Source organism: Ictidomys tridecemlineatus, chromosome 1 (assembly GCF_052094955.1).
Source record: "Ictidomys tridecemlineatus isolate mIctTri1 chromosome 1, mIctTri1.hap1, whole genome shotgun sequence".
Lineage (NCBI taxonomy): Eukaryota > Metazoa > Chordata > Mammalia > Rodentia > Sciuridae > Ictidomys > Ictidomys tridecemlineatus.
In genome coordinates, this window is record NC_135477.1 from 184617051 (window position 1) to 184628950 (window position 11900).

The 11900-nt window shown below is 33.6% G+C and overlaps 1 long non-coding RNA gene across 1 annotated transcript; it reads left to right on the plus strand.

Annotated features, from left to right (window-relative positions):
* The first annotated feature begins 209 nt into the window (after positions 1 to 209).
* LOC120885873 (uncharacterized) lies at positions 210 to 3942 on the plus strand. The gene is made up of 3 exons (XR_013425724.1): positions 210 to 304; positions 3593 to 3621; positions 3870 to 3942. It is a non-coding gene; the product is annotated as an uncharacterized LOC120885873 (long non-coding RNA).
* Positions 3943 to 11900: the final 7958 nt, after the last annotated feature.

Sequence of the window (11900 nt, forward strand, 5' to 3'; positions counted from 1 at the left end):
ATATAGGTTTTACCCAATCAGCAGCCAGATGAAGAGAAGAGCTCAGCTTAACCTGGAATGTGTTGGATTGCGTTTCTTTTAGAAAGTGTGGTTGCTACAATATATTTGTATAATTTTTAATTCTAATGATTTTACACTTAAAAATAGTGTGATAACTAAAGAGTGATGATGAAATCTTTGTAGAACTCATTATTAACATTAATTTTACAGAGTATTTCTGACAAACCGCCGGAAGTCTGTGCTTCTGGTGATTCTGGTGTGTCCCATCAAAGTGAAAAGTATAGAGAAAATGCACATATACAAGGTAAAAAAAATACATATATAAATATATATTAATTACAAAATATTTTGGAGAGAATATTGCCTTCATTCATGAGCATTAGTATACTCTTATTGTTTGAATAAAGTTTTTTCTTAAATAACTAGAAAGAAAAAAGTAAATTACTATGTGGGTATCTTATTACATTTCAGGCTCAGATTAAATTAGGGATATTACTTAAAGAACTGAATTATGAATTGCATTTTATACATGCCTTGATCACAGGAAAGTGGAAAATTGAAAACAGAGAAAGAAGAAAGGAAAATTGAGACATGTAGTTTGTAAGGGACTCAATAAATAAAAAATGGAGCAGTTGTTCTCAGTGGAGGCAAGAAAATTCAAATTACCTATCAGAAGGAAAATAAAAACAGGGTTTTCAAAATGGGGAAGAAATGCAAGTTTCCAGTTCAAATGCTGATTAATACATAAGTAAATTATTTCAATCTTTCTTAGTATGGTTTGAAAAAAATTTGAGGAGTGAAGAACTAGTCACTGAGACCTAAGCTCTTTTAGCAAAAATTATTATGTATGTATACATTTTAATGAATGCAACCTGTTGCTACTACCTACAACATCAAAAAATATATAAGACAGAAACATAAATGGGGAAATATAAAGAAATATGAATGGTTATAGAGTGATGTCCAAACCAGAGATATCTAAAATTCCCATTGGAAATATTATGGCTACATTTAGACTTTCATTTAGAGGGACTTCATAGGGAGGAACTGAGAGATAAATTCATGTTAAAGTCTGAGAAGTGGAAGAAGACCAAGTTCACACTGGGAATCTCAAACTGCTGTGCATTTGGCTGTTGAGGACCATGTTCAGAAGCTCATTCTGAGGCAGCAGATCTTTCCTTTTATTTGCTAAGGTCATTCCAATGAGCCTCATCCACAGACAACATTGTTCATAGCTTGGGAACTGATATCTTTGGGAAATGTAAATGAATCCTATTTTTTTTTTATACTTCAGGAGACAGCAGATGAAGTGTAAGCATACATATTGCTTTCCTGTGAGGATATATCTTGGAAAGGGAGAAGGTCTAAAAAGACAAAGACATACAAATTATACTTCCATGATACATTTCCTATATATATGGAGAGAAGAGGGAGTGGGATTAATCAATCCAAAGAATGTAAAATTCACAGTTTCAAACACAAGCCTCTAGAAGTTTCTTTGGAAATTTTAAAAAGAAGAGGAAAATGAAGTAGAATTTCTAAAAATGTAGTAGAATCTAAAGAGTTTTCTAGGTAATTTTGGAGGGAATCATATTGAAACTGAGAGAAGGCAGCCCAGCTTCTTTCAGTCTATCTGCCTTCAGACCAAAGGTGAGACTATTCCTGGTCCAGAGATAATTGGAACCAGTATGGACTGGAAGAATTGGGGCAACATGCAGCTACCAACTTCTCCCCTTCATACCTACCAGGTACCATGATATATGTGGCATCCATGTGGTTCATTTAGATGAGAAACCTAGCTCTATTTTTTTTAGTTGTAAATGGACATAATATCTTTAGTTTTATTTATTCATTTTTAAGTGATGCGGAGGATTAAACTCAGGGCCGTAGGCATGCAAGGCCAGTGCTCTACCACTGAACTACAACCCTAGTCACAAACTAAATTTTCTATTATTATAATTACTACTATAGTAGTGCTTTATAATGAAACCCTGTCTCTGGTCCTGCCAGTAATGTACTTTATTACTGAGATAAATTCTTATCTCAAGATAGCTAATTTTCTCTTCAGCCAGACATTTTAAGAGAATATTTGAATAATTTTGAAGATATGTCATGCCAGTCTCATTTTTTTCCACCTAAATTTTTTAGGGAGTTTGGTCCTTGAACACCAAGATATTTATCAGGTGTGTGTGTGTGTGTGTGTGTGTGTGTGTGTGTGTGTGTGTGTGTGTGTGAATGATATTGATGTAAGGGAGTTTATTGATATATTATCATTCTACAAGCTTTTAGATTATGTTTTTATTACTATATCTCACTTTATCCTGGAACATGCAGCTACAAACTTCTCACCCACATACCAACAAGGCACAACAATGTATGTGGAATCCATGTGAGATATTCAGAAGAGAATCAGTATTGTTGATGCATTTGTTGTTGTAAATGCAGCTAGTTGTTCCTTTATCTATTTATTGTTCCCTCAACATAAAAAACTGGCCCTTGGGCATTCCAGGAATATACTTGCATTACTAAACTCCATTTTCATCCTTAGACTACTAATTTTCTGATAATGCAGCATGGCCATGAATACTTGAAAAACTGACAACATCTACTAAACCAGATTCATTTTGTAAACAAAAGTCATTATTAAGTTTATACCTTGAAAAAAAAGACAGTTATTCCTAGTGTGTATATATATGTATCTCACTAACTTTGAAATAGAAAAGTTTACTGATATATGTATGATATTCTGTGAGCTTTCAGATAGCTTTCTCCTTTAGAATGTCATATCTAAATTCTTTATGTTTATCATATATTGTTTCTTACACTTGGGACTTTTATCTTTTCATGGGAGTAGGTCAAGAAACTTGATATTGATTATACCACAGGATAGAGGAAAAAAAATTCAGCAGGGTTTCACACAAATATTTTTAAAAAGAAGCATGTATACATACATGAATTAGCTGCTTTTCTAAAAATAGATAGCTGGACAAATTACTTCATATAAAATCTTTGATGGATATGATATTTATTTAGCCTGAATTCCTATCATATATTTGGACTTACTAAATGTAAGATAAATGGATGCACAGGATATATAGTTATAATAAAATAGATTAAATAATTCTAATAGCATGAACTCAAGGTTACACAATTAATTCAGCCTTTTTACACAATTTATCCAGCTATTATTCTTTTAATCCAGCTTTGACATTGAAACTGTAATTATTCTCCTTTACTAATCTCACTGTAGATCACTGTGTTCTCCACAATTCTGCATCTGGATTTGGGTATATGTACCCTTGGCTATATTTTTTATGTTCACCAGACACATGTTCTCAACATTTGGTAAATTAGTGGATTTCCTCAGTGTAATGATAGAGTTGATACTGCATGTTTTGTTATACTTATATTCCTGATTTGTCTTCATCTCTGTCATATGACTGTCCTAAAAATGAAAAAAGAAAGAAACATAGGACACCTAAAGCCAAAGTAAATTTTATCAAGTAAATTTTACCAGAATCAGCTCCATAGTAATTCAGCAGGAACATTATGGTGGTTTTGTCACATTCAAATTTTGTTGCTTGCTTTACAGTATCTCGCGATTCCAGTAATTCCTGGAAGGTAAATCATCTTCTATTTTTGTGTTAAATTATTTTATTTATGTTAAAGTATGTTATTATATATTGCATTGTTTATGTTAAACTAAAATATTATATATGTATATAATACTAAGTAATATATTGTATATGATAATATATAATAACATGATATAGCATTTACATTAAATATACTATATTATTTATGTTAAATTATTCACTGAAAACTGGATTCAGCACTCAGTATTTACTAATTATTTTGTCGGCAAGCAGATTGAAAATGCCATGAAACACAAAGATTTTCTTCCAATTAAAGCAAGGAGGGAAGCCTGGACAAAACAATCAGGTAATTTTTGCAGTACAATTTTCTGTAAAGAACTATAATAAACATCTAAGATGCTAGTGGACTTTACACTCGTTTCTTTTTTAATGAAATATTTTTAGGGAATTTGGCCTAATCACATCAGTGCATATGTTTGTATCAACCTATTAAAATACTTCAGAAAAACGATAAAAATATTGTTAAAAAAGAACTAAGTCAGCTGTTTCTACAATCGAAATTTCCAACATTATATCTGTTTGTAGGATTATGAGGTGGTTTTTATTTCTCTCCCATGTTTTAAAAAGCTTGTGGTAGAGCTGGACTATCATCTCAGATGATTGTGAGACCAAAGAAAGAGATTTTTCTTGAAGTCAGTAGGTCAAGGCCAGTATGGGAAACACAGGAAAAGCACATCTGGAAGACAGTAGAAACTCTATCATGACACTGAGTAAATCTACTAATTCCATGGACATTTGTTGGGCTATATGCAAACTATATTCCATGCCCCTCACCCACATATGGTCATAGCTAAAGGAAGTATTCACAAAATAGAGTATCACAAATTTTAATTTATTCATTTCCTATAAAATAAACACTGTTTGTGTGAGAACACTCTTTTCTACAATTTAGACTAAGAGATTTATATCCAAAAATACTTTTTTTTCTTACATTCTTGGAGACTGAATCCAAATGTTTTAAGCAGTTACTATTCCACTGAGTTTCACCCAATGGCTTCATGGAATTACTGGTCAGCTTGATATATCCAGGTTCAAAGAAAATTGCACACCAAGGATGTAAATGAATTCCCTCAACTTAGGAAGATATTGACATGGGAGAATCTACATGGCAAATGAGAGCAACATTTATATTTCTTCTATAATATTATACATCTCTATGGAAATCTCAAGTAACAGTCATGACCAGAATCTCATATCCAAGGAGCCCAGATTCTTACATTGTTCATTTAATTAGAGTCATCCTACACACATCATTGTAATTTTCTGTCCTCTATATTTCTGGAAACATTCCCTCAATTCAGGCCTGGTTGAACTTCACACTGCTCTGTGACCTTCTCATTATTCAACTGCTTTTATGTGCATGCCCTCACAATCCCCTACCCACAGCATTAAGTGTGGTCTACCTACACTGCATATATGACCATCAGCCCTCTTTACATTGAGACTATCAAAGCCTCTTAAATTTCTAGAAAACATTCAGAATACTAATTCTTCCTACCCCTGATTCATTAGCATTTCCCGACTGGCATTGATCTCTGGATTTTCTCCTCACCAATCCCCATGGTTACTAAATATTGTCCCCTGTAACACTTTCTTCTATATCATGCTCCAGCCTTCTAATCTCTCTCCATTTCCCTCCCTCTGTCTCAAAACTGCCCTGCTATGTCAGTGTTCATATCTATCATTAGAAAGGACACCAAACTGACACCTGTTATCACCTCCAGCTTTACCACAAACTCAGTTATGTGTGGAAATGAATAAACTGTTGAGACAATATGATGTGAAAGCAGCCCCTTCAAGTGTAGGAGCCAAGGGACTAGAAAGGGAAAGGAATAATTTTCAGGTCAAGAGGTTATTCTCCAGTGCCAAAGCTGATTCACTGTCTGAGGTAATACTAGGAAGAGCAAAATCAATTTGTGTCTGGAATAATAAGGACAGTCAGAGAACATTCACCAAAGAGTGTGTGTCCTAATAGAAAAAATAAAGATAAAAACAAAAAGATAAAAGTCAAGAAAGGAAAATAGCAGAAAGGAACACTGCATTCTTTTGATGAAGTTGTAATGGGATCGATCACTTGGGACAAAAAAATTTGATGTCCAATGCTTGTTGTAACCTTATTATTTGGGTGAAGAGATAGTAGGCAGTATAATGTTTCTTATTTCTTGGTAATTTAAATTTTGTTCATGACATTTTCTTTTACTTTGAGTAGATGAACTTCTGACTTATTATATACATTGAACCCCTAGTGTCTCCCCATGTGGTGTTATGAAGTACTGGTTCAATAGAATTACTCCTCAATGATCTCAATATGAATACTGGGCCCAGAGGGACACATGTGTAATTGCAAATATTTGGAGACTGATTCAGGCCAAGGGAAGTTTTTTTCAGCCAGTCAGGGCACTTTGTAGAAAACCTGTCTTCAAATAAAAAGGCCTGGAATAAGGAATTAAAGTAAGTGCTACAATTCCTGCCAAAGATACACAAGTTCCTGGGTACTGTCCTCAGATCCATATGCAAATAACAATTTTAAAAGTTTTAAAATAATAATTATTCACCAAAAAGTAAGCTTAAATATAAATAAAATTTAGAAGATAGAAATGTTATTACTTTGTATTTGCACAGATTGTTGCACATTATAAGTGTTTAATAAATCTATACTTCTTTTTAGAAAAGTCACATTCTGACATATCATTGTCTAAAACCCATAAGACACCTGATGGAACTGGACATAACCAGGAGCTGGTATGTAAATATGTCAAGTTAAAATTCTGGTTTATTCATCTTTTTCTTGCTTTGGAAGATAAATTACTCCAAGTGAAATTACTTTAAAAGAATACTCATTTGGGTATAAATATAAAATTTAATTTTTAAGTCTAAAAGTATTTAAATGACCATGAATGAAAGTAGCTCTAGAAATCATGGCAGCTTAAAGGTAAACTTTAGCATAGCAAATCAGCAATATTTAAAAATATTGTTTGCTTTTATCTGTGTAGCATTTTCAAATGATGCGGAATAAATTCCAGACTTAGGAATAACCAGTTGAAAGTATGAAGTGGTCATTGTACACATTCAAGTTAAGACATCATCATTTCCAATGGCTTAAAATTTTCCTTTTACATTGTCTCTCATTCATGCAGAGGTTAAAACTTTCATTTTTTTCTTGACTCCAGTGTCTGTGATGAGGCAGATAATGAGCCCAAATCAGACACAAACTTAAGTGTCATCTTGTCTCCTTGTGTGTGTTAGTAGGCTAAAGTTTTGCATGCATTTGGGTAGACCTCTTGTCCATTTTTACATATGTCCTTCTACTATGCAGATTTATCTTTGGAATATGTCTTATGCAGGTTCATATCTCAACATCAAGTCTGCCACTGAGCATGTCCTATGTACTAGTGTCACTCACCAGCATCTCTTTAAGGGAAGAGAACAGCCTGTGGCAACACTCTAATCTTAAAAGAAAACATGTATCAACTATTAATAAAATAAATATAATTAATTATCTCTAAAACACTACAAACTGAAAAGGAGTATAAATAATAATGTACACTTGACTAAAGATACATGCATCGATGATAAAAACATCTCCAGCAATTAGAGAAATGCGAATCAAAACTACTCTAAGATTTTATCTCACTCCTGTCAGAATGACAATCATCAAGAATACAGACAACAATAAATGTTGGCAAGGATTTGGTGAAAAAGATACACTCATACATTGTTGGTGGGACTGCAAGATTCCTCAAAAATTTGGGAATAGAACCACCATTTGACTTAGGTATTCCATTTCTTGTTTTAAATCTAAAGGACTTAAAATCAGAATACTATAGTAACACAGCCACATCAATGTTTATAGCAGCTCAATTCACAATAGCTGAATTATGTAACCAACCTAGGTGTCCCTCAATAGATGAATGGATAAAGAAAATGGGGTATATATAGTCCATGTAATATTACTGAGCTTTAAAGAAGAGAAAAATTATGGAATTTGCCAGAAAATGATTGGAGTTGGAGAATATCATGCTAAGCACAATAAGCCAATCCAACAAAACCAAAGGCTGAATGTTTTCTCTAATGTGCGAATGCTAATTCACAATAAGCTGGGAGGCACTAGGGAAGAATAGCATTACCTTAGATTAGGTAGAGGGAAGTGAAGGGAGGGGTGGGGAGTGGATAAAGGAATAGGAATGATTGTAGAATGAAACAGAAATTTTACTGTATGTGTATATGTGACTGCATGACCAATATCATTCTGAAACATGTACACTCAGAAAAATGAGAAATTATATCCCATCTATCTATGATAGATCAAAGTGAATAAACACATTCTATTGTCATGTATAACTAATTAAAGCAAATTTAAAATTTTAAAATAAATAAATAAATAGCCAAAAAATTTTCAGGACATAATTCAATAAGGAATGAAAATGAAAGTGGTGTGAGTAAACAGATGGAAGAAGAGATAAGGGGGGAAATGCAATAAAATGAGAAAAGGAAAGATTGAAAATGATAATAAAAAAGAAATCCAGGGACCAAATACAGGGAGAAATAAAATTATTTCACAAAACTAAATGCAGCATTAAATAAAATAAATGATGTACATACATCATACAAGTAAAAAACAAAAAAAAAATAAAAATTAAATTAAAAAATATTATGTGAAAACTCCAAAAGCTTCACATGTCCCTTACACTAATGTTATTGAGGCAGAAACAATTCTGTCCAGGATTTCTAATTTTAGAAACATATAGCATTGGGGAGTTTCCCAGAAGCAAACATAGTCTAGCTGTTTCCATATGTGCTCCAGCCCAAACTGGCCTATCTGGCTAGTGCAGTGCACAAGCTGAGCTCCTCTGGTCCTTGCTCTTTGGCCACACCCAGAAAAGCTGAGAGAACTTTGAAGTTGCACAGCAAAACTCACCCTCAGTACTTGTTTTGTACTTTGATATGCAGGTCTATCAAATGTAGAAACTGCATGACATGTCCTGTGGTCCATGGAGGCTGGAGACAAGTGTAATTCAAAGATATCTTCTGGATTTCTGCAGTCAGAGACCTTGGAGGGTGCAATACTCCAAGTCTGTAAGGGTTTTCCTTGCACACTCTGGGAGCATGGCAGATATGGCATATTTGCAGAATCTGTGACTTCTTCTGGCGAATGTTAGAAATTATCACTGGAACCAATTCTGCCCTACATTTCCTGGACTCTTCTGCCAATTGAATTCTCAAATAGCCCTTCTCTCACACTATCATTATTCTCAAAGGACTCCTTTGAAAGAGGCAGTACCCCTGTGGACCTGTACTTACTCTACAAACTCTTCAGCAGGCATACACACATTTTTTGATCAGAGTTTTCAGCACATTCCTGCTAGTCTATTCCCAAGGCTCATACAGTGTTAACATCCAACATACTTGGAGGTAAGCTGTCTACTGCATCTTACAGGTATAAACATGCAGTGGCTCCTGATCTCTCATACAAAGAGTCCATACAATAAGGCCCTTGTGAAATTATTTTGACCTCAGGATTCTGTTGAAATTGCTAAGGAGACCCTCCAAATATTTTGTGGTCAACAATCAGGAAACAATTCCAAATGCTCTCAGCAGAGTTGGTTGACTGTACCTGATGTATCTGCTCAAATCTATCTGTATTTGGTTCTGCATGCAGCCAGTTTTCAACCAGACACATCACTGGCACTATTTTTTTCACAGAGCTGCAACTCCCCCCACCATTTGAATTGACCATATATTTTGACCTCATGTACTTTAGGTAGACCACAGGGCTATGCTCTACCTGCACAGAGCACTCAGAAGATCTATGCCTCAGTTCCTCTCCTAAATCTAATGGGATTTTTGTTGTGGGGAGCCTCCAACTCACTGCTTTAAAGACAATTTTCAGTTTTAGAAAGTCTAAATAAAGAAAGACTTTTGTTTTGTTATCTCTACAAGAAAGCCTAGATAAATGAATCTGAGTGAGGACGCACCTGCACACTAAATCCAATTCTCCTTAGAAGATTCAGCAGTGAATCCAACTTTACTTGACACATTAGGCAGAATCTAATACTGTCCTTTCCTAAAAATGTTGAATTTGAGTTGGGGATAATCTATATAACATTGAATTTCTTTGCTATAAATTGTTATCCTTTAATAAAATGAGGGAGATTTTGATGTTATAATTTTTATATTTTGGAATCTATAGGGCCATTCTATATATTATATGGAGATTCATTTGATATAATGATATATTATGAAAACTAGTTTGCTCAAATTCAGTGTCCAGTGTCTCCACATGTTCTTTATACATTCTTGTGTTGATGGGGTACATGGCTATTTCTGTGATATTTTCATTGAGACTAGCATCAAACATTGAAGTTCGTGTGTTAAGTAAGTATGCTAGTTTTATAAAGTTGGGTTGCAGGGCAAGAAGTAGAAAAAGTGGGTTATATGGTGGTCATATTCCTACTATTCTTAGGAATACCCATACTGCTTTCCATAGTGGAAGTCCTAAGTTTAGTCTCACAGTGTATGATTGTACTTTATTCTCCCCATCCTCACCAGCACTTATAATTTGAGTACTAGAAAAATGCTATTCTGAATGGGTGACCTGAAATATGAATGGATTTTTGCATGTTTTCACCCTGAATATTTTGAACACATAAATTTTTTGTAATTGGTAAGCAATTTGTATATCTTGTTCAGAGATGTATTGCTTTTTGCTATTTCTTAACTGGTTGGGAGATTCTCCTCACCAACCAGAGGGCATATTCCTCTCTTTTATCCAGCTAATTTCCCCTAGCACTGCTGCTGTCTATTTTTTTTGACTGTATATGTTCTTTCCAATCCAATATATTGTGTTTTATCTAGTCATAGGCTGTCTGTAGTAGCTCTCCAGTGTTTTTCTACACCAGGTTTTTTTTTTTTTTTTTTTCATTTTGTAGCAACACACTGGTTCATCTGACTGACTTTCTTCTCTGGAAAGAGTCCATAATGCTCTATGAATCTGTGCTGCCTCCTTTCTCCACTGGAATACCTGTTAGTTTTTTTTTTTGATGAAAGAGTTGCATATTCTATCCAAATTCCATGTGCCATTACATTCAAGCAGAATATAGACATGTTTTTTTTCTATCTTCTACTTTTTCTAAATGCAATTTTAACTTTATAAATATTTTACTGATATATATGTAATTTTCAAAGGTTCTGATGACTCAAAGGAAGCAAGGGCAACAGTGTTTTATTCCTACAGGAGTTGGCAGAATGTAAAATCTCTTATCACTTCAAGATTCATAATTTAACACCAAAAAATTGCATCCACTGTTAAAAATGTTGCATTCTGTATTACATCAAGTGCATTTGTATAGACAATTTTAAATATCTTTCTCTTGTTGCATAGTTTGATGGGGAATGTGAAGTTGGCTAATAAAACACTTAGGATAATTTTTGGGGTATATGCATGTCACTGACTATATTTCCAGGGAAAACATTTTCTATATCCTCCATATAGGTTTTACCCAATCAGCAGCCAGATGAAGAGAAGAGCTCAGCTTAACCTGGAATGTGTTGGATTGCGTTTCTTTTAGAAAGTGTGGTTGCTACAATATATTTGTATAATTTTTAATTCTAATGATTTTACACTTAAAAATAGTGTGATAACTAAAGAGTGATGATGAAATCTTTGTAGAACTCATTATTAACATTAATTTTACAGAGTATTTCTGACAAACCGCCGGAAGTCTGTGCTTCTGGTGATTCTGGTGTGTCCCATCAAAGTGAAAAGTATAGAGAAAATGCACATATACAAGGTAAAAAAAATACATATATAAATATATATTAATTACAAAATATTTTGGAGAGAATATTGCCTTCATTCATGAGCATTAGTATACTCTTATTGTTTGAATAAAGTTTTTTCTTAAATAACTAGAAAGAAAAAAGTAAATTACTATGTGGGTATCTTATTACATTTCAGGCTCAGATTAAATTAGGGATATTACTTAAAGAACTGAATTATGAATTGCATTTTATACATGCCTTGATCACAGGAAAGTGGAAAATTGAAAACAGAGAAAGAAGAAAGGAAAATTGAGACATGTAGTTTGTAAGGGACTCAATAAATAAAAAATGGAGCAGTTGTTCTCAGTGGAGGCAAGAAAATTCAAATTACCTATCAGAAGGAAAATAAAAACAGGGTTTTCAAAATGGGGAAGAAATGCAAGTTTCCAGTTCAAATGCTGATTAATACATAAGTAAATTATT